The 24,695-nt window shown below is 38.9% G+C and overlaps 1 long non-coding RNA gene across 1 annotated transcript; it reads right to left on the bottom strand.

Moving 5' to 3' along the window:
* Positions 1-712: 712 nt before the first annotated feature.
* On the bottom strand, positions 713-24,689 carry LOC134199573 (uncharacterized). Its single transcript, XR_009974126.1, has 3 exons — positions 24,449-24,689; positions 20,473-20,615; positions 713-831 (listed from the first exon to the last, which is right to left on the bottom strand). It is a non-coding gene; the product is annotated as an uncharacterized LOC134199573 (long non-coding RNA).
* Positions 24,690-24,695: the final 6 nt, after the last annotated feature.

The following is a 24,695-nucleotide window of genomic DNA, read 5'->3' as shown; positions in this document are numbered from 1 at the left end:
CGAACCTTGACCTGTCATACATTACTGTAATAACAAATATGTGATTATCATGAGTAACTATTTGCTGAGTAGTATTGATATTTTATTATTCAGACGTCGTGCGAGAAACTCATCGTTTTAAAATGAACTTACGACATGATCTTAATCCCTTGTTAGAGTGATAACGGTTGAGTATAACACGATATAAGCCGAGTGCACACCGTGGCGTGCCCGCCCGCACCGTCTCCGTATACGTTACAGATTCAATACTAGTTTTTCATATTATTTACGTATTTGAATTGGAATTTTAGCAAAATTTCGAAACCATCGTTAATTTCTAGTTAAACCTTTTTTATAATAACAAAATATAATAACAAAATTGTAACGTTAACAAAACTGCTACTGGTGATAGGAGCTCTTGTGAGTCCGCGCGGGTAGGTACCATCGCCCTGCCTCTTTCTGCCGTGAAGCAGTAATGCGTTTCGGTTTAAAGGGCGAGGCAGCCGTTGTAACTATATTGAGATCTTAGAACTAATATTTCAAGGTGGGTGGCGCATTTACGTTGTAGATGTCTATGGGCTCCAGTAACTACTTAACACCAGGTGGGCTGTGAGCTCATCCAACTATCTAAGCAATAAAAAAAACTTTTTTTTAAAACCATTTTATTTTCAAACGAAATAAGCATATTATTTTCATATTCGAATGTGTTCATATAACTAACTACTGTGAAATTGGCATCTATATATTTATTTATCCGGAACAGAACGATGTTTTTATTGCTTACGCGAGTAGACGAGGACCAAACGGAGCAAGCAGACTCCTTGACGGGCCGGGCCTACTTCGCCATCCAACCTGAAAGCGAATTCTCGACGTTAGTGGAACAACGGCTAAGCCGGAATCAACATTGTTTTCATTCATACTTCAAAGTGAGCTTTTATTTATTTACGTAAGTGGGACTTTATGAAAGCTCGTTGTTGTTACCCCAAGTTTTCCATTTGTTGTGAAGTTAGTAAATAAATATTCCCGGAAGACGGAAAAGGTTTCTATTATACTTGTTTATGATTTTGAGGAAGTTCTTTTTGGCTAAAGAATACGAGATTACATTACCACGATCCGCTTGATGTTCCGTTGCTTAATGTTCGGGCGAGCACACAGCTCATTTGGTGTTAAGTAGTTACTGGAGCCATTCGTTGTCATGCCACAAAAGTCGTCATCTACTTTCAGAATAAATCTACAGTCTGAATCTGAACTATAATGAATACCGGCTGGATTTACGGAAAGCTCGTGCACTTGCGTGTACTCTGAACACGTCTGAATACCAAAATCAATGTTTTTCCAGTTTTTGCAATGATTCTGTAACTATATCTATGACGTAAATGTAAAATAATACCAACTATATTTACTCGTGTAACATTGGTCAAGATATGCTTTAGAAATATTACGGTAGACTGTACGCTATTGGAGCAGGGGCTGTCTCTGCCCGCGGGGGACAGCGTCCGGTTTAACAAGTATTAGCTGTTCATCCTGTTGATATTGATAAATTAACTAAATTTTAACATCATTTCAAGAAAACATAAGAAACAAGCGCGCGATCGAATCACGATTTGAAAGCAAACGCCGTCACAAGACTGAACTTTAGACACTCTACTGTTACACAAAAGGCTAGACTGTTGGACACTTCGCTAACGGCTACTTCCGCGTGCACCAGATAACAACAAGCCTCGACAAGGATACAGACTACTGGCAAACTTGGTTCGGAATGTTCGGAATGTTCAACAGATGCCAAGGTAGCACTTTTGTCTCCCGGTAGTCGGAATTCGACTATAATTAATTGAAATTATAAATTTGTACACTATTATGATTCTATTGTCGAAAACTATTATATTTCTATAATCATCACAGATTTCGCTAAGACTACACTATAGACAAATATGAATAAGACAAACAATATTAAATTTAATTTAATCTCAATTTGACCAGACTTTAAACAATAAGAAAAGTTTGACAATAAACAAATAGTATGCATGCGTGTGTGTGTCAAATACATCGTAGTGTGTGTAATGTTTTTATTTATGGATTTAATGTATTTTTATGCAAAATTAAAATTATTTAGCTTGATAGATGCCTTATATCCATTGACACGGAGACCGGCTCATCATCCAAATCGGAACGAGTGGTTGCTGAGTGGCCCAAATGGTTGGGTGGCGGTTCGGTGAGGGCATGCGACATGCCTTTCGATTATCCCACTTTTAATGTCGAGAATAAGTGGTTAGGTAGGAGGAATATTGGAGAGTCCGACCGATTATGGAGGGGGAATTTTTTATTTGATGAGCAAGAGGGAGATAGACTGCCTGAAAAACTGAGCTACTACTAAGCATATATCAAAGTTACCATACCGCTAACATGACCGCTTTGAATGACAGAGACCGTTGTTTACTTTGAATCAAGACATGATAGACCATGTCAGTGTGCTGAAACAAATTTATAAAATGTTATGCGGTAAAATCATAGCCTATTCCTGATATAAAATTAAATCTGTAAACTTTAATATTATTTTTTAACGAAATGCAGAAAACTGAGTATGTAAATTATTGTCATGTCATCATTTTATCAATACAGTTAAAATCCCTGGAGAGCATTCGCCTATGGTTTTTTCTCTTCAAAGGCTACGAATAGGGTAAATGTAATCTTATTTATTTTTTGTAGTAAAACGTAAAATAAAAATAGCTATGATAAAATATGATATGTCGCGTCCATTGCCTCGCTGAGAGAGTCTCACTACAAACCTGTGGTTGCGCGGTGGTACTGTGGCAGCAACCGCGGCGTACGCACGTAGGTATGTAGCGGTCATGTGCTCCAGTTCAAAGAGCTTAGAGCAGACATTATAGTATGCAATTGAGATATAGACCTCATGTCTCAAGCTGAGCGACGGCATTCACATAAAGACTGCTATGTGCTCTGGCTATCAACTGATTCCTGGTGGGCAGTGACTTTAAATACATATAAGTAACAATTAGTAAAACCAGCACACGACAAATAAGCAACAAATGTTACGACTCTGAAATATATACTTAGTTATGGAACATCCAACGACATAGGTGAAGGCTTCGCACGCATGTACATATATATTAACATGTACATACATACATACATACATACATAAGTGTTGCGCCTCACTGTGGGTTCCGACGTGACAAACAATACCAAAACGGTAAACAATATAACTCGCTTTTAGATTATCCCAGCTAAAAAAGTATTCGCATACATATGAATATCCTCTAACAGTATTACTTTAATGAAATTTGAATGGAATCGTCGACCCGTCAAATTGTATTACGCGACACGGAAGGACCCTTCTTACATTATACATATTTGTTTGACAAATAAGAATCCCACTGCAAACAATCATTTCCACGCCGCAGGACTTCGCAAACCTGTTAGCTTGTGGCCCGGGAGCTGCAGGGATATTCCTATATATCCTCCTATATCTTATATATTTGTAGACTATTAACATAATAGCGCGATTTAAGAGGTTAAATGGATCTATTCCCTATGTGGATCTTCCATTTGAATGAATATGGTAACTAAGAGAAGTAATCACTAGCTGCACTAGATGATACGATAAAGTACTGTACATATATAAATACATATATATTCGTCGAGGAGTGGTTTTTTAAATATATGACTTTACGACGCACCGCTAAGTAGTTGCGACTCCACACCAAGCTGATCATCTTGATCCGCATCACACACGACGGTGTAGACTACAGTGCTACAAATCATGTATGTGGTTTATGATAAAAAGCCAGACTTATTGTGGAAAAACGCAGAAGTTCGCTAGAAATACATATTTTATTGTTCTAACTAAGTTTTCAGAAACTTTACAATATATATCGTTACAGTCTTACTTCCATTTTAGAAACGGTTACTTAAAATTCTCAGAGATAAAGCTTATCTGGATTTAAGTGACGTCTCCGAAGATTTAACGGCCAGCCTTGGGATAAAAGCCGTTCCGTATCGGGAGCGGGACCGACGGCTTTCTGAAACCGGGTCGACGGATACATTACAAGTGTAATGTTTTGTTGGTAGGCGGCTAGCTGAGCTCCTATTGTAATCGTTTTACAGTCATTCGCTTCAACGGAGATACACACACACACACACGCACAGCCAAACATGCAAACAAGATAAATATCGTCACTATCATCCATCATTAGTACTCATCACGGCTCCTATGTGGGCGTCGCGTCCGCGGGTAGTCGGATGAAGAAAACAGGCATGTATGTACATTTACAATCAGATTATAATTTGAAATATCAATTACGAACACACGATGGTTCAAGGCCTATGTCCAGCAGTGGTCAGATAAAGGCTGATGATGATGATATGGATGATGATGGCTCAGGGATAAAAAAAAATTGTCAAGTTATTTTTTTCCCTACTTATTCACTGGTAGCCAAAGGGATTATACCAGCTACGCGTGGACGGGTAGCGGAAGGGGCAATTCACTTTGCTTGCAAATCATGTAGAATCGACTAAGTAGGAGCACGGCTTGTTTGTGGACTGTTTTAATGTGGGGACGATTTGTCATCTCTCTGCTAAGGGCGACGCCTAGGTACTTGGCATTGGAGGCCGACGATATGGGCTGGCCAAAAATGTTTATGGCGGGAGTGGCGTTACCACTCCCAATTCGGGACGAAATACTAGCAGTGGTGTCGGGCAGACGAACCTTTTCGAAGAAGACGGCTGTGGCGTTGGTGTCGATACGCCAATTCTGAAACCACCATTCTAAATTAGTGGCCGTGGTCTGGAATTTACTGTGGATAAACAACATCTGCCTACTCGAATGGTATCATTGACGAAGAGGACTCACTGGGTCGCCGGTGATCGGGATATTTCATTAATGTACCAAGTAAACAATAACTTTAAAAAAAACTAGTACCCAAAAAGTATCCGTTAGAATAATGTAAACATTAACTTCATTATTAAATTTAAATCTGAAGCAATCAGATAAACGATCCAGGGAAACTTGTTCACAAACTTTAGGATATCTAATAAACAACGTTTTAAAGAACATGAGATATATGTAACCTACAATATGTTAAACTAGTAAAATTTCTATGGGAAGTGACTTGTGAATGATGGACAGAGGATTATCAGCAGGTAGCTTCGACAGAAGTGCCCTATGCCAGACCCTGTCGAAGGCCTTCGCGATATCAAGGCTCACAGCAAGAGCCTCGCCCTTGCTTTCCAAGGCAATATCCGTAATTTATCAGATTATGAGAGTATGCGATCCCAATATCAATATCAATATTATTACTACCTCACATTACCCCATGAAATCCTAAGGGTGATTGATCTTACTTACTCACACGATTAACAACGCGGTATACGATGAAGAGCTCAACAAGGACTTTTTTTCCTACCTAAGCTGATAGCCTTGAGAGGCTATTTCAGCGGAACCTTAACTAGTAGGTGAGCTCACGGGGCTCAAACCTGACGACGTTGCTAACACGAACCTTAGCAAGAGCCGTGCTTCGCAGAATCTACCACCGGATCGGAAACGCGACCCATTGAGAAGTTAAGACATACCCATCTGTTGTATTAAATGAATACTTAAGAATTAATAATAATATATTATATTAATATTAATATATACCAGTGTGTTGGTGCCAACAAGTCACATTTTTGTAGTTTTTCACTCCACGAATGGTTTTGCAAAATTTTTCATAAATATATTTTGTATTTAATTTTAGAATTAGATTTCCTTCACTCTGTAGCAATTTTATATTTCATATGAGTTTTATTGTTTTTTTAATTTTATTAAATATATTTTATAAGCAGTCGCCGTGGCTTAAAGGATAAGATGATCGGTTCATTCGTATCAAGCGATATGACCGTGTCGGTGTTCGAATCCCGCAGGCGGGTACCAATTCTAATAAAATACGTGCTTAACAAACGTTCACGACTGACTTCAAAAGAGTAACATTGTGTAATAAAAATCAAACCCGAAAAATTATAATTTGCGTAAATACTGGTACCACGGCCCTGCCTATTTCTGCCGTGAAGCAGTAATGTGTTTCGGTTTGAAGGGTGGGTTAGCCGTTGTACTGTAAAACTGACACTTAGAGATCATGTCCCATTCCCACGGTAACCACTTAACACCAAGTGGGCCGTAAGCTCGTCCACTCACTAAAAGCAATAAAATAATAATATTCGAAACCCTTAAAGAAGGTATATCTTGTCAATTCAAAACATGAGGAAACCTTCTCTTAGCTGCGTCGCATATTGTACTCATAGTCTGCCTTATCTCGACCTCCAAGAGCAGTACAAAGTTAATAAGAGTCGAATTAGTTTCAGTTATTCAATGATCTGGGTCCGAGGTATTGTTCTGAGCCATTCAGAGCGATGATTCTTCAGTGTCGTAAACAATTTGATGACGGTCAAATTATAACTGTTTCCATTCTATGTAATAAGTTTAACAAGCATGAACTTTGTTCCATTTAACTCTGGTATTTAGGTTTGACGAAAGCGATTATGGTAAGAAGGTAGATTATGTTTCGGGAAAAGCAGTCTTAGTTATTTCCGCTCCGTTTAGATACGTAACAGTTAGCGGCCGCACGCACACACGCCGCCGCGGCGCCGGTACTGTGATGTTTTACGTGTATTCAATGTTTTGTTATAACATTTAATTATGTTTTTGTAAATGTAAGAAGTCGGACTCCTTTTTAAAGTATTTTAAAATGCTTTTTCTTGGCGCAGCTTATGTTAAGCGGGTATTGGAACTGTTGTTACAAACTAAATATCTCCTATTTCGACTTTATATTTCAACTAGCTGTACCCGTTCGCTTCGCTAGTCATTTAAAATTAACATTATTATTTCTTATCCCCACAAAGATTCTCATCATTAACGCCCCCGCAACTGGTGTAGGGAGTCCAACACTCATATAAATATTAGCCTATCCATTAAGTACATGTATTTTCTACACGGATACAAAGTTTGAAGTCAATCGGATGCATGGTTCAGTAGTTATAACCGAACATCCGTAAAAACCACTGTAGATTTATTATTGTATATTAGTATAGATTCTCCACAAGCGAGCTACACATTGGGGCCAGAAGTAATGTCTCCATCGCACTTGAATGACATGTACTGTACTTTGCAATTGTAGAGCACGGTGGTCTCAGTGTGACAGCAGGTGGCGAGCGCGCCTCGTCCGCTCACAAGCCGCTCTCACATTACATTGTTTGCGACACGTCCTTGTAAACTTACACTTTTATATCGAAACCGTGTGCAAGGCCAACCAGGTGTGAGTCATACAGACGTAATATTCGTACGACTGCGCCAGACAATCCTACTGCAAGATACCTTCATATGTTTTCCCTAAATTATTTATTTTTAACCCTGAAGTTTCCACTACTGTCATAGATTTTACATTCTGTTTAACTAAAACACATTGTTCACTACAATAATTGGCACACACTCGCTGAGGGAAATGTGTTTCCTGTAAACAACGCGGTGAGTAGCTAATCCGAGGTGGTTGTTTTATGTAAACAAACACCCTGTAGGGGAATCTAATAGTTGTGTTAACTGTTATTGTTACTATTAAAGTCAATGGATTGTTAGTTTAGTAGCGGGAGGAAGGCGAGCAGAGCAACAGCTACATATGTGTACGGAACACTACACTCCTGCCCAATTACATTGTACATTTACCCGCATTACGCGGTTTTACTTTAAAATAAACAAACGGTCTATATTTAACGGCTTCAAGAGAGGATGCGTTTCCTGGGAGGATGTGTTGTGGTGTGTACATGACATACATATACGAATAAGACATCATAATAAGTCTTGCCAAGAATTTAACCTGGATACTTGAACCTAGTACAATAGTAGAGGTCACTAACCACGCGACACGCGAAATGTATGTAGCGAAGACGAGTTAAATAATAAGTAATAACACTCACGTACTTAGAAAGATATTTTTTTTTTTTTAGTACCTTATCACTAAGTGGGACGTGAGATCGTTGTTCACCAATTTACGCAATAAATAACGAAAAAATATCCTAAATAAGTATTATATTCCTAAAACTAAAATTTTTTTAAATGTTATTTATCTTAAAATTATCGGTATAGTAAATAAGCGCATCACCAGTATTCTTCATCCCAGAACGGTAGTAGCACTTCTTACTCGTGAAGGGAAATATAAGTGACGTGGGCTGCCTACCGATCGTTTACAGATTTCAGACTTTTAGCTTATCTCGCGACCAATCTAACATATGTATTATCCTAGCTCGGGTAAGTGTCTTAGATAACCTCTCGCAGCAAAGTACTCTGAAGACTGAGCCGACAATTAAACCTAAGTCAGTACACCTGTACAAGATTTACGACTTCGTCCCACTTGCGTCGCGGAGACAAATCACTTTTCTGTGTTTTTCACGTCGAGCCTTTAACATAATTTTTTCGCATTACAGGTCAATGTCTTCAAAGAACTTCATTTGAGGTGGATTTTTTTTATTGCCCTTGTAGGCAGACGAGAATACGACCTAACTAATGGTGAGTGGTTACCGTCGCCCATGGACTTCAGGATGCCAGGGGCACAGCCGCTGCTTACCGTATTACCAAGATTGCCTGAAAATAATGTTGGCTATTCTGTTTCGCGATTTTCAGGACCGATTGAAATATACGTCAGTAGGCTAGTGTTCGCAATGCTCCGTATACTCGGCATATTATTATATAAGTATATACCCCCGTATACTCAACAGTCCACCTGACGGTGCACGTTCTTTGAGAACAACTCAAAAAGCCGTTTTTATGCTTCAAATTAGACGTTGCCACGATCCGTCCCAGTGAAGGCAAAAACGATGCTTAAAAAATACTATTTTATGACGTTCTTTATCAAGACACCAAACATCTTTCGTTATTACGAAGTCCTGGAGAGCCACGTGCAATGTGCAAGTTCTTATCGCGAGAGAGATGCCGCTGGCTACTATACTGACAACTATTCGTTCTCTATGAGTGAACCTATCTAATCGATAGTAGCTGAAAAGTCGCCGAGATGAGGCTGGCCTCCCATTCTCTGTATTTCAAATATACATTTCCATATGAAACACAGCGTGCAAGCTAAAACGACTTATTTCATCCTCAGTCTATTCTATTAAAATAATTCTAAGCATTCAATAATGCAATATTTTAATTCAGATCATCCACAATCATCCCCTAACCCCCTTGTTCGGGTTTTATGTCTGACAAGTAGTTGTATTATCCAGCAAATCTTATTTAAAATAATACATTTCGTTTCTCCGCGAATATCAGATGTAGCATTGATGAAGACGTCTAGTCTCAAGTTGAGAAGAGTCAGAAAGAGAATGCACAATGAGTGAGTGTTACAACAATATAACGTACTTTCTATTCATACCAGATACAAAAAAATCTTTAATAAGTAGCACCAGCCTGGTATTATGATTACGGAATGCTACAATACCTTAAACTATTTAACTGTACGTTAAATTAGTTAATGCTGCAAAAAATATAAAACATTATATAAATTAATTAGGTTGAGAGAGCTTAATGAATGCACCCCGCGGCAATATAATTCTCACAACAACAGTCTGCACGCTCTGTGTGTCCCGAGGTGTACATTTATATTATTTATTCACCTTCTTTGTTTACGTCTTGTTCAGTTTAAGAGTACATTCTGATCTTTTATGCTCGGTTTCATCATTGGTATCGACGGGGAGACTGAGTATATTGATTTTCTTACCTATTTTTCTTGAGAAAATATGCACAGCGTGAATTTTAATAATTAATGCTTTCTGCGGTCTGCTATAGTCTCGTCGTGTATGACTATAAACCGAAGCGCATGAGTGGGTTGAGGAATGAAAGGAAATAGAGTACTTATCTGCACCCTCTCACGAAATTCTCTCAAGTTCAAGTATCGTATTGAAAAATAAATAAAAATAATTACCAGGCAGCTTGAAGACGATTTTAACAAAAAAAGAATTGCATTAGTAGTCTTTGAAAGTGCACCTTAACTCCTTGAGGCTACTGAGCATGCCTCCTGCTCGCCTGATCGCGCGTGACGCCTATCAACACACATCTCGCGTCACAGCACACATACCATCCACCGGCGGACGAGTGGTCGTGCTCGCATCGACGCAGTTGCATAGAATACTGATATCATTATGTGTTGCGAGATTCTTGGTTTATATTATGATTATTACGTTTTTGTTTTCAAATGAGCATTGAGCAGAACATAAACAACGGCATTGTCCATATTGATACTGCCATCCTAGGGGGATGCCTTCTGGGATGTCCATTTTCCATTTTGCTTTCTTTTAGATGATTGAAGAAATAGTTGTTACTACCTTAGTTATTTACTCGATAGAGATGAATCCTGGCTAATACGTTAGCAAGTATTAAGGAATGGTCTGCAAGGTCAAGGAGAATGACAATACGTCCATTATTGAAAATTGTCAGCATTTAATAAAAAAATTATTGCTTAGATGGGTGTACGAGCTCACAGCCCACAGACATCCACAACGTAAATGCGCCACCCACCTTGAGATATAAGTTCTATGGTCTCAAGTATAGTTACAACGGCTGCCCCACCCTTCAAACCGAAACGCATTACTGCTTCACGGTAGAAATAGACAGGGTGGTGGTACCCACCCGCGCGGACTCACAAGAGGTCCCACCACCAGTACAAAATATAGTTAGTTATATAATATAGTTAGTCTTAATATACGGTATATTTCAATGGGAAAGTTTGACCGACTCTGATTGCAACTATTATTGTTAACAGTAAATTTTCTTTAACCGCTTGATCTGAAAATTATACAATAGTAAAATAGATGTAGACCTTCAAGAAAATGAAACACGCGAATCCGCATTGTAGCGATTCTTATCAAAAGAGACATAACACCTTGTACCTCTCATATTGAGGTATATTTACTCTAGATAAGGCAAGAATCATATAAAAACTATGTTCATTTGATTAGTTTGGTTATGATCATAAAATGTTGTGTCTATATTGAGTGCGAGAATCCGTTAACTTTACTTGCATGACTAGTACTGGCGGGGCCGGCTTAGCGTAGTCCGCAAGAAACTTTATACAGAGGTATCAGTATTTTTTTAAAGTATAATTATCTTAATGGAAACAGTCAGTTCTAGCGTCATTCCCGATATAATGATGAATATGCGATCCCGACTGCCGAGCCCCTTCCCTGCTGCCCTCGTCCGCCGTCCGGTTTGTTGGTCACTTAACCCCCTAGTGCTTAAGCTAAGTATCGGTGTCATTGTTGGTATTTCGTATAGTGGGAGCTTATGGTTATAAGAAAATTGTAAGCCTGTAGGGTATATCGTGTGGTGTGTGGTATAATCCTGTATATCCTGCTATAAATTTGTTGTGTAGTTGAATTTGAAGGATAGGACTACCGTAATATAATAGTGTTACGCCGGTAAGAGTAACGCCATCTGTCATCGAATAGCAGAAACGAATGTAAAAAGAACTAGTAATATCGAGAACGCTCGAGAAGTGTAACGCCATCTTTTATTAAATAGTGGAAACACACATCAAAATGACTGACCTTGCCTCGATAATTGTATTGATGTCGTATCGACTATAAAAAAGCGTTGCATATATGTCACGACGACAGTCCGCTCGGGTAGCCGTTAGCAAATCCCACCCTTTTTTTTTCGCCCTGTTAAAACTGGAAAGGCCTCTGAGCCACCAGTAATATATCAAACAATAAAAAAAATTATGAAGACAGTTAGTAATCGATTATACTTGAAGCGAAACAGCGAACGGATCATCCGAAGCGAAGCGGAAGAAGTGAATTACGAATTTTAACGTGTTCTGTGAGTTTTAATTTGTGATTTAAATGAGCTCAGGTAATCACTTCACACCAGATGCCGGGTCAGGCACCAGGACTGACCAACTAGCGACAAAAGTAATTAAAATGTAGATCTTCTGTAGTATTAGTACCGTTGACGATGACAACCTGTAAGATAAGCAGAAGGTCCGTTACTTGGAATAACATAATTGTACGGGACGGGCTCCACTTGTTGCACACCTGACTATGAGCGAAGCCGCAGAACTACACGACAACGTAATCTTTAGAATTAATGCATTTTTTTAATTGTTACCACTTTAGAAAATGGATAAATCTTTGTCCTAAATTGTACTACTGCTTGTCCGGCATTACATTTATTAATTCGCATTATGTACTTATTGATGGAAGAGCTAGTTGTAGTTGTTGTAGTAATGACCGGACCAGCTCTCGGTGAACCTAGTGATAAGTGGTCACTGGAACCGACCACAACGTGTAGTCCACCACATGCATCGTGACACGTGAGGTTGAATTCTTAAGTATATTGTAATAGCGGATACGCCATTTTATCCAGTAAGTGTGCGAGCGCAGAATCAACTCTACCAATAATTACCAAGTCAATATATTTTGCGGACTTAGCTATTTACTAAGCATTTTACTATTACTCCCTTCTTAATTAGATTCTCATGTAGACTTCGACCTGGTGTGGTTAAGTGGCTTGCATCTGGAAAATACTAACAGCAAATACATTGTGTATATACAAATATCATATAAAAACTGAAAACTAATGACACATTTTTACAAAACAATCACTTGAACTTTTAAAATATAAAAGTATGAACTCTTATGGAGTGCGAGCAGGTTCCAGAACAGTCTTAACTTTATTATTCGTAAATCGATCCCGTGAATACCGAATGTTATCCAAATATAATGTATTCATTATCTACTCAATTTTCATGGTAAATTAGCATTATATTTCTTATTACATTAAAACAATGTCTGCTATATCAACTGATTGGAAAATAATATTGCCTTTATCCTGACAATGTAGAACGTGAGTTCAAAAAGGTCCTAATTATAGATACAGTATATTTAAATTGTGAACGTGGATTGAACACAACCTTTCCCCATTTGAAAACAAACCCTTTGATCTAAATTAATTTGAACGAATTCAAATAACAAATTACAAGGTAATTTAGGTAAAGAGGTGTTCGTTTCTAAATACACAATTTGTTTGAAGTCGTGGGTTCGACCTTTCCATCGATGTGTGTTGTAGATGGAGAGTTGACTACAACGGGAGGACGCGGAACACTTGCAACGAGATATTGAAGGCGTCGGTGGGTAGGAACAGTATGAGCACTAAGGTAGGGAAATTTGAAATAAAAGGTTCTTTTCTGTGCGATACTAAAATAACATCACGATCGTAGTGAAATACAATCAATAGCTTTAAAATGAGAGCTGCTTTATAAAGTCACCGGACGTAAAGCGGTACAGCACACATTTTGTTTTAAGTAAAAATACTGCATTAAGAATGAATGTCAGTGTTGTGTAAAGGCGCCCTCGGGCAACATGTACGTAGCAGAACTCTGCGACAGACGTACATACCTCCACACGTCCACTGCCTGAAGCACGAGTTGTTTTTAGTATTATTGTAGTCGGGTACTGTTAATATAACCTTTGGTAATTACGTGGGCCTATCGCCTACACTCTCAGAAACTTTAACTCTTACTTTCATAGGTCATGTTGTTATATGAAAATATTTCAATAAACTTTTTAAATCTTGTGACAAGCTATTGGTGTACTTAAAAGTAAAACTGAAAGGTCATATGTACAGATGGCCGTATTCCAAAAGGTATCGTATGTCTGGGACAAAACGATGATCATAGTCCGAATATAATTTCGTAACCTTCTTCTTCTGAGTAAATTATATTAAAATAACATTTCCTCATCGAGAATTCGTTTGAATTTTCTGAAATAATTTCTAATAAAGTAATAATTAATCACACTCACTCAGATATATAAATTATAGTTCCATTATACTTTATTAGTCTTTCAAATTAGAACAATTTGAACAGTTATATTTATGGTTTCATATTGATAGTGCTGGAAAATAAGAACTGAAGACAAATAATCTGATGACGTTATTTACATAGTATCAATTGAACGTTTTAGTGAAATTAACTTTTACATTTAGGTACTGTGTGTTTGTGAGGGTGACGCACTTGATCACATTCAAGACGGAAAACAGTCTCGGAAGAAAACACCCACATTGGACTGATTTAGGAATCACTAGAGTACAATCAAGTCACCGTGAAGTGAAATGGAGGACATTACTGGTGGTAGGACCTCTTGTGAGTCCGCGCGGGTAGGTACCACCACCCTGCCTATTTCTGACGTGAAACAGTAATGCGTTTCGGTTTGAAGGGTAGGACAGCCGTTGTAACTATACTGAGATCTTAGAACTTATATCTCAAGGTGGGTGGCGCATTTACGTTGTAGATGTCTATGGGCTCCAGTAACCACTTAACACTAGGTGGGCTGTGAGATCTTCCACCCAACTAAGCAATTAAAAAAAATCTTCTCTCAAAATATATTTTAAGCACGACCTTCAGTAGAGAGGAATCAGTGGAACATAAATACATAGATTCAATTAATATAAGACCAGCCGTAAGTATCACGTCGGCTATCTGTGTTGTTGTCATGATCCTGCGTTACCCTGTCGCAAGTTCAGGAAGCAAGTACATTCCTATTTAACCCATAGCATAGTTGTCAGTCAGATTTAGATATTTCTTGGGTGTTTCCTATATGGAACTTGCAACCCTCATTTACAATCGGAAGATTTTACAAAGCTACTGTACCGAGAGCACCTCTACAAAAACTGAGGCACACCAATTACGGAATCTACGAGTACATAACGTTCCAGGAAATTGAAAAATGTTCAGTTTGGAGAAGTTTACGACGAAAGGAAGATCTTCCACCGAGCGGGTGATATTTGCTCGGTAGACCGACGCGGCGAATGTTGTTGTTCGGAACTTGTATATATGCGCTTTATCTTGAAAATGTCGTGAGCGAGATTCAGGCATCTGTCAATTATCTTGCGTTGTATGATGGCTACCCGCCACATTCAGTAATGAGTGCCAAAGCTGTAGTGCCGAGCGTTGTGTGGTTTCACTTGATTAGCTCTGGCCCGACGACGCTCGACGCAGACATACTCCTATTGTGAATGTTTTCTCACTGTAAGTAATGGCATAACATTATGCGATAAAGCAGACGGATTTCGAATGTATATTGTTACGTATTTACAAGTCGCAGACCTTTTTAACGAAGAGATAAAAAGTATTTCTCCGAAGACTTTTACGGTTATGTCGTCATAATGATTGAATGTATTCGTAATCCTGTAGCGGGTAACCAACTACAAAGAGATTTTCATAAACACGGGTTTTGTTCCAAGTGAATGTACTACAAACATTTCAACCTCATATTTTGTGAACCGAAAGCAACCAGAGCATTGTCTCATAAACCAAATGAATGTTTATATTTAGTGTTCAACAAAATTAGATGTTCTCATGCATTACCCACCGACATTACCGACATTATTCTAAAATACGAGTAGGTAGGTATATCAGCACTGGTGCCTGCTCCGATCAAAACATACAACTTCAGATATTGATAATTGATTTAAGACCGACCGTGATCTGTTCGCGCAATGTTGCTCTGTTATCTACGAACCCAACGAACTATTCGAATATTTTGACATTCATACAATCTATACGAACCACGTGTGCTTTATATTCTTCGCTTGTGGAAGCGGCCGTGTAAAGTTTTTGATGTCGTTATGTGCAGAAGCATCGGACAGTTAATGTATTTATGTATTTTATTTTTCAACTGATTGAGTAATACCGTACTTATCTCAATAGCATCGAATAAAAATGTATTCTAAAAGAGTAAAATGACAGTTACCATTTTTTCCAATATAACAATCAGATCAATATAAATGCAGATCAAAATTTAAAATTCTTTATTTCGGTAAACTGGAACCCTGCAAAGTTGTTCTGTCCTAGATTATACAGACGCCAAGAGATTTTTTATAAGATGTGATGTAGCGCGCTTGAATATCTCATTCTTGATGTTAACTGCACTTTAATAGTTAGTAACGATGAATGAATCTTGAAGAATTACCGCCGCTAATATTATATGTGTTATGAGGTTCAGAAAAACAGTTTGGAGTTTTTAGTTCGTTTTTTGACGTGAATAGAAAGGAAGCTTCAATATAATTATTTTTGTTTTTTTTTTTGAGATCTTTTTCGGTTATGTCGATAATCCAGTTAGTTTTTTTAAAGGAATTTCAAGTTTTTAAACAATCCTGCGCCGCCGGGTGCGCGCCGCTGGCTGCTCAAATCAGTCACGAACTTACATTGTCGACCACTTAACAACTAAGCCGCGAGTATTTTTTTCCTCTACCTGTTCGCTGGTATCCTAAGGGGCTATTCCAGCTACGTGCGGACTAGTAGGTGAGCTCACGGGCTCAACCTGAGAAAATTTAGTAGCACTAGCCCTAGCAAGAGCAGCACTTCGCAGAATCTACCCCCGGATCAGGTTTGCAACCCACTGAGAGGATCTAGCGAGAAAGCGGTAGGCAGCGGCTTGACTAAGCGATAGGCAGCGGCTTGGTTCTGCCCCTGGCATTGCTGAAGTCCATGGGCGACGGTTAACCACTCACCCTTAGGTGGGCCGTGTGCTCGTCTGCCTACAAGGGCAATAAAAAAAAAGAAAAAAACGCAATGTGTTGTGTCTATGGGTCAGTTCACTCGTTGAACTCTTCGCCGTAATCGACGAGTTGACCCGAGAATCGATGTGTCACGACAGTGAGCGGTGTTTGAAGAGTCCAAGAGCACGGTGGATCCAGGAAATTCGATGAGACATGTTTCAGTGGCAGTCATGGCGCCTTTCCTTTGCCCTGTCGCCTGGGTCGGATATGACCGCGAGTATGACACTCACGCCATATCAACAAAACAGTTGCGGTAGCGACTGAGCTGTCAATACAACACTCATACCCGATACCGAGCGCATGGAAAATGATAATTAATAAAGGCTACCTTGAACTAACTGAGAACTAAACAATGAAAGATATTTACATTCAAAAGACGTATAACATCAATTTGTACGAGGTCAGTAAACGTAAAGAAACAAACAAACATAACAGAGCCTTAATTGACTACGTTAATATTAACAATTGTTATTCAATGATAGCTAAGCCTAAAACTAACAAACCTTTACTAATAACAATATAAATTACATGATCAATAAAATATTGTTCAAATATGTTTTATAACAGCTTCAATCAGTGCTTGATTGGGATCATGTTATGCTCGAATGGAACCCCTGTACCATAATAAGCCTGACATCGTGGTAGCGGATCACCATTCCTCACAATAAGAATCTCGTGAAGAATTAGAAACGATATATAATTAATAATGATAATAATAATTAATAATGATAATTTATGTAGACCTGGCCTAGACTAGGCTGGACGAGACTACCGCCCTTTAGTATGTTGATACACCTATTATTGTCCCAATGGATATGTCACTGCACTGATGGCGACAAGCTTTGGCCAAGACCATAAAAAGCTTTCGTTGTCTGGCTGGATTGAGGCTCTGTAGCAGAAAGCAGTCATTCATGACACGGCGCGTATTGTGAGTATATTTCTCGCTCTGGTGCCCTGGCCACGGGTGGCTTGTGTCGCAGTCGTCGCCACCGGTGGTCATTTAGCTAATGAAAATTATATGAGCTAATCCTTTTTTTAACATTGCACAAATAATGAGAATTAAAAAAAACAATAGTTTTAGTTATGTACTAACAGTGTTAATTAATTGTATTTTTGTGTTTTGTTTACATCATTATTTTGATATTTAGCATAATTTTTGTATTTTATATTTATTCACATGAAACACTTATATTTTGACAGTAGGTATATTTTTATTCCGTTTTTTTTATTGCCCTTGTTGACGAACGTTTTATTGACGAACATGTGGACCACCTGGTGGTGAGTGGTTATCGTTGCTCATGGACTTCAAGAATGCCAAGGGTAGAGTCAAGCCGCTACTACCGTTAAGTACTCTCCACAAGCCTTGTATGAAGAAGGACATGTCATAGCAGTCGGGAAACACCGTGGAGGGGAGCTCATTCGAAAGCCAGATGGCACATGGCAAAAAAAAATCTGAAAACGCACTGTGGATGAAAGCAGTGGTAGGTAGTATGGATGAACTCTGGCGGGCAGTGCGATGGTAAAAACAAGATGATGAGATCATATCAAACAATCCCTTAGAGCACTCCCCATGGAACATACGGTACAAAATACAGAGAGAAGCGGAGGTACCGCAGACCCAGAGATTCCAAACGATTATCGGCAATTCGAACGGCCCTCTATTGCATGGAGCTAATTGGAAGTAATTGGTACCCTTTAATTAATATTGGGAGCCTCGACCTAGAGGTGAGAGCAGTAAGTACTCCACGGGCTTGTCGTTTGCAAAATCTTTCTTGAAGCCTGAATTACCGCTTCGCTCTGTGGAGAGCTCCCAGCATTTTTAACGCCGATTTGCTTTTGCTTTCCAAATTATTCCGATATTGGACATCGCTTAACGTGGCCCCAAGTATCCTAATACCCAGGGAAGGTTGCAGGGATACTTCTTGGAATTGTGGCACTACGCCGAAAAGACGAAAAGAAAAAGAAAAGAAAAAAACAGAGACTGAAAGAGTGCATCTCAATAAATACACACTGTCCTCACTTCCGCGGAGCCTTAGACATCTTAGCGATGTTTTATCCGTTACTTCGACCTATTTTCTTGATACTTTATCCTTTATTCATTGGGTTCGGTATCGATGGCCGGTGCGGAACGTAATTTACACTAATGCGACACGCGCTGCGCGTGCCGAGGCCAAGTTCGATACCCGGACTAACCTTGTCAATTTGGGTAAATAATGACCTGATTATGGAAGATAAAATATTCCATTCTTATTAAGTGTTTAACATAATCTGGAATAATAAGATGTTTATGATAACGAACGTGTTGAGACAGTGATGAGCTATGAGAAATTATTACGAATCTTTTACAATGACGGTAAAGCTGAAATTTCAGTTTAAAAGTCAAATTTGTATATTTTAATAATTTTAAAACTTGTGGCTTTAACGAATTTCAGACATTGATAGTTTGCGTTGCAGATTCTTAATTTTTTTTCAAATTGTGAGTATCCTAATCATAAGCCTTTTTCAAAAATTTATTATACAAATTTTTTTAAATTTATAGAATAGTAACTGTATATCCCGCTCAATGTAAAAAATAGACGCTGCTGCAGCTAGTGCTTTTAAAAATGTGACGTGACTTTAGTTTTACGTTAGCCATTCGTTGAGTCGGTGAACCAATTGCATTCGTTATAATATTATAATCAAACTGTTTTATAAAGTACTGAATTAAAGAAAAAAGGTGGAATTGTTTGGAAACTTCATATATTACAAAATGTGTGCGAGAGATTACGAGATTCGATCACAAAACATAAATAAATGGAATATTTTTTCGAAACGTTCCCCGTAGAAATATCTCGCCGTATTTCGCTATCCTTAATATTCGTTAGAAAATCTCACTGTTCATAATGAACCGGCTCACGCATAAGTCGGCCTTAAAGGTATACAAGTGAAGTACACTGGCGGACGGAAAAAGTATAATAAACAAAAATCAACGTTGAATTACTCAACCTGATACAATCCAGAAAATATGTAACAGCGTTTATTTATTTTAGGAAAAACTTTATTTAAAAACGGGAAGTTTCGTAAGCAGACACAACCGCTAATATCTCGAGGTCGCGGACGACTATTTCTGATCATCTACTTATCTACATTTAAACAACATCAAACAGAAATAATACTCTTGTATTTATTTATTTGATTTATCGTATAACATCGTCTTTCTTTAGATATAAAGCAAACGATTGTTCCGGTGCGATGTAAGGCAGCCGGTAGAGCTACATGTGTATGTACAACGGAACGTTCTCATGCCTCTTTCTTCGACTTAGTTTGTTTATTGTATCGAATGTAACGTTCGCAGACAACCAGGGGTCTTACAATTATCTTTCGTTCAATCTACCAAGGAAGCGGATTGATGTATGTGAGTATTATTGTAACATTGTATTATGTCCCCAGAAACTGCGGTCTCTTGAGAGCCGCAAGCGCCGTCCAGTTCTATAAGCACGACCTCACAAACTTATTATCTCGTAAACAAACTCGCGGTTTCACCTAGTCCTATTTCAAAACTGTAACAGCGATGATTCATTTGTTATTTTCGAATTAGAAGAAAACGTATAATTCAAGTGTCATGATCGGTTAATCCACCCACGGAATATGATAGATTGAATGTCTTTTTTTTTCAGGTTTGCCTTACCTCATTTAAAATAATTTATAAAGCGTTATTAACCTTGCTTTCCGTATAAATGAAAATATAATGAAATAACCATCACTGACGATACTATTTAAGTGTTCTTGTTAGATCTAACATATGTGAGCCCCACTGTCGTCATGGTAGGTAATGAATGAGTCGATTGACTATATTCTGATTTGAAAGAATAATTGTTTAATAAAATTCAAAGTCGGAAAACTTATTCATTCATAATTACTTGGGACGAGTCAGGTCCGTCAGGACCAGGTGGTTATTTCTGTCTGTCTGCCGTGAAGTAGTCCGTTCCGTTCCGTTTCACTGTGCAGTTGAAATTTTGGTCTCACGTCCTTCTTAACGCCAACTGGATCGTAGATTCCTTTCCTATCGACACAAAAAAAGAACAATTTCTAGCGTCTACTTAGCATGATCACGGACGCCGGGAGGAGTACAGCGGCGCGCGAATATCGATGCCCGTACATCGACAGAGAGAATTCTACAATTATTATCTTAATGCAGATCCCCACTAATGTTCTAAATCTTATTCTGTCTGTAGAGCGCTGATGTGTTACGACAGAAGTAGTTTAAGCCAATCAACGGAAACATACACAAAATCAACAACTACAAATATTTTGTCAGTAAAATTAAGGAAGCCACATGTATTGTGTAGTGTCGTGAATATTACAGTAAGTCAACTCGGCGCGACCGTCAATGTGTCGACACGTTAATATTGATGATATTATTAGCGGATAAACAAACGACAGCTACTTTGTGTTGACACAGTTTAATTTAAAACAGTCGTGTAATGTTTCCTTAAGTTTTCTACTAGTATTTTGTTTGATTTTATTTCTATTTTAAAATTAAGCTTTTTGATATTTAATGTGTGTAAGATTTGATCGATTCGACTCTGGAGCACTTCATTTGCAGGTTTGCGGCGTCATCAACTCTGCGATGGGCTCCGTTAACAACTCAATATCATAAGTGTTGCCAAAAAGAGAAGTAAATATTTTAATGTAATGTAGGGAGAGCGGTGTCTGTGTTGAATATACTGTTACGGCACCGTGGAGTGGCGGGAAGCACGGCCGCGGTCGCGGTCCCGATGACGTCTCTACGACCCACTCGTCTACAACACGCATTCTTCGAAGACATTTATTGGCATGCAAGAAACACTTGACAAAATTAATATCTCGCTTGAGGTGGCAAGCGTCTAGTGGTTACCCAACCTCGTCATTACTAACATAAATTCCATCATATAAGCCGTGCCATGAGGTCCAAGACTTTCCCCTTCCCCTCAACTCGTGACGTTGTAATGCTACAGGGTGCAACAGATTTCACTTTTTATAAAAAATATCGATTTTTTTATTGCTTAGATGGGTGGATGAACTCACAGCCCACCAGCTATTAAGTCGTTACTGGAGCCCATAGACATCTACAACGTAAATGCGCCACGCACCTTGAGATATAAGTTCTGAGATCTCAGTATAGTTACAACGGCTGCCTTACCCTTCAGACCGAAACGCATTACTGCTTCACGGCAGAAATAGGCAGGGCGGTGGTACCTACCCGCGCGGACTCACAAGAGGTCCTACCACCAGTGATTACGCAAATTATAATTTTGCGGGTTTGACTTATTTTTATTACACGATGCTATTCCTTCACCATGGAAGTCAATCGTGAACATTTGTTGAGTACGCATTTTATTAGAAAAATCGGTACCCGTCTGGGATTCGAATATCGGTGTATCGCTCAACATGAATGCGCCGGACGTCTTATCCTTTAGGCCACGACGACACGATAGATATTTGCAGTGTACAAATAGCATAATTTCAATTGACGACTTGCCATGAAATCTAAATATTCCATCTATCTAATCTCTAATCTCTAGGAAAGCTAAATATTAAATGGCTCAATCGGCTCGTCCTGAAGCGTTTGCTGTTTCCCGCAGACCGGACCCGAGCGTGCCGTCAATTTGTTAAACAACTACTTTTTATATTAGAATCATTCTTAATACGACCTGTTGTTAATAGATATCCCGGAATTTGATTCATCATGGATACCGCCGTCCTCTTTTATAGATAAGGGTTAATATGCCCAAAGCATTACGTTATCGTAGAAAAAAATACTGGTTGTAGGGCGTCTTGTGAGCTGATTACCAGTTAACACTCGGTGGACCGCGAGCTCGTCCTCAGCATTAAAAAAAAACGACGATAGCTCGTTCGCGCTCACAGCACGACCATGACCAAAATTCTGGTCTTGTTCAGAGCCAAGGGGAGACCTAAAATGCTGCTACTGCGTGTTGCTGCTCACATATTATACACAATTAAAAGATCTACAAATGAAATCGAACATCAATGATTCACGATCTAAAAGTGCTTTGATAACAAAATGCTTCTTTGTAGCAAGTCTTGACCCGTTTTCATAAAACATATTTCGATTACCAGTGCAATTGGTGGCGCCGGGCGTGACGCACCGTTACGTCACCAAGCAGCACCGCGCTATCTGCTCTCAACACATTAAAGAGTCGTTCGCACTAGAGCTAAAAGCATTCAGTTTGATAAGCTTGATACGGCAGACCGTAATATTAATGGCATTCCTCTACTGCTTCATCGAGGAAGTAAGAAATCTTCCAATTTAAAACTATTTAGTGACAGGCGGCGCACCCACCTAACCTCGTCGTGACCCAAGGGGTAAGGTGGCCAGTGTGATCGTCGCCAATCGTGTAGCCAGTGGATATGCTGGCGTTGAACATCCGTAGGCCGGTACATAATAGATGTACCTACCCCCGTAGTAACAAGGATTAATATCATGTCAAGACGAAGAGTACCAAGTGCAACCGAACCCACCGAACCCACTTTTTCGCCAGATCTTTTCAGTGGATCCCGATTCAGATTTGGCGATTTCACCTAACTTGCTTAACCTTGCTAATGATAGCAATAATGATAGTAAACAATCCACACTAAGATTTTAATATAAGTTAGATTAAATACGAAAGTAACTCTGTCTGTTTCAATCTCACTTAATGTAATAAAACATTGAATATCTCTGCAGACATCAGAAGATTACATAGTGCCGCCCACCTAGTGCTACCTAGTACTGCCTAGTTAGTACTGCCTAGTGCTACTGTCAATTCTTATACACGATCCTGAAACGTTACCAATTATACCTTTTTTTCTCCCTACCTATTTGCTTTTAGTATAAGAGGCTATTCCAGCTACGTGCTCTCACGGGCTCAACCTCAGAGAATTTGTTAACGCTTGCCCTAGCAAGAGCAGTGGTTCACAGAGTCTACCATCGGATCGGAATCGTGACCTACTGAGAAGATCCAGCGAGAAATTTAGTGGGCTGTGTCTACGGGTTAGTTCTCTCGTCGAACCCTGCGAGTTCGAGGACGGAGTCCGGTGCTTGAGGGGCCCAAAAGCACCGAAAATGAATCCGGGGATCTGAAAAGACGTGTTTCGGGCGATGGCGACATTGTGTTAGCCCGTCACTGTCGCATAAGTAATTAGCAGCAACCACGATAAGAGGGTTTTCGTGTCGCGTCGCTTTGTCGAAGTAGCGTTCTGTCGCTTCCTTAAGATACTTACGTATTGTTACTATATTTAAGTTGGCGTGAAAATCTACATTCCTTACATACCACGGTGCTCCGACAGCTATCATGCAAAAACTGGATTGGATGACATGTAGAAAGTCAATGTGTGTACGGGCTTCGTGAGCGAGGATTACACTTGTATAGGTCATGACAGAATGAAGTTCCCAACTACCGTGTCGTTTAGGTACCATAACATATATGTATGTTAAGGCGGTATTCACCTGATACAATGTGCCTTCTCAATGGGTATTACTGTCGTCTACAGACCATTGCAACGAGAGAACTAACATCCCCATCCTCTACCCCTAGAAAAGTGACACTTTATATCGTTCTTAAAATATCGACGAAGCGAAAAATATCAATATGTGTAAATTAGTCAATTTTCTTAATAAACTCGCCAGTTAATATTTTCAACAATTAAGTAAGTATTATTAATATTAGTTTTACGGACTGAGAAGGTCACAGTTTCTGTTTACTTGAGACTATAAGCATCGTTACTGAAGTGCCGTCTGTGATGTTACAAGGCGAAGAGATGTTTACCGACATCTAAAACTAAAGCTAATGCTTTCACCTAGTTTTATATATGTAATAATGAGAATTAAACTTAGAATATTACTGAATATCTTACCTGTCATCCTTAATAATCTTCGATAGTATATTTGCACTGAAAAATTTATGAATCTTCATCTTCATTTCCAATTTGATTTTCCACAACCTAGTAAAAAACCATCCTCTTGGAATAAAATAGAAAAACACTTTATAAAACTTTTTGTAATATTTTCTTCAACACTACAATTAACATCTATGAATAGGCTTAAGATAAACGGTTGCAACATCCGAACATCTCTCGAATGTTAGTTGAATGGGCTGCGGAC

This window comes from Bombyx mori, chromosome 10, assembly GCF_030269925.1.
Source record: "Bombyx mori chromosome 10, ASM3026992v2".
NCBI lineage: Eukaryota > Metazoa > Arthropoda > Insecta > Lepidoptera > Bombycidae > Bombyx > Bombyx mori.
The sequence above is the reverse complement of the archived record's forward strand: the minus strand, read 5'-3'. Positions and strand labels throughout refer to the sequence as shown.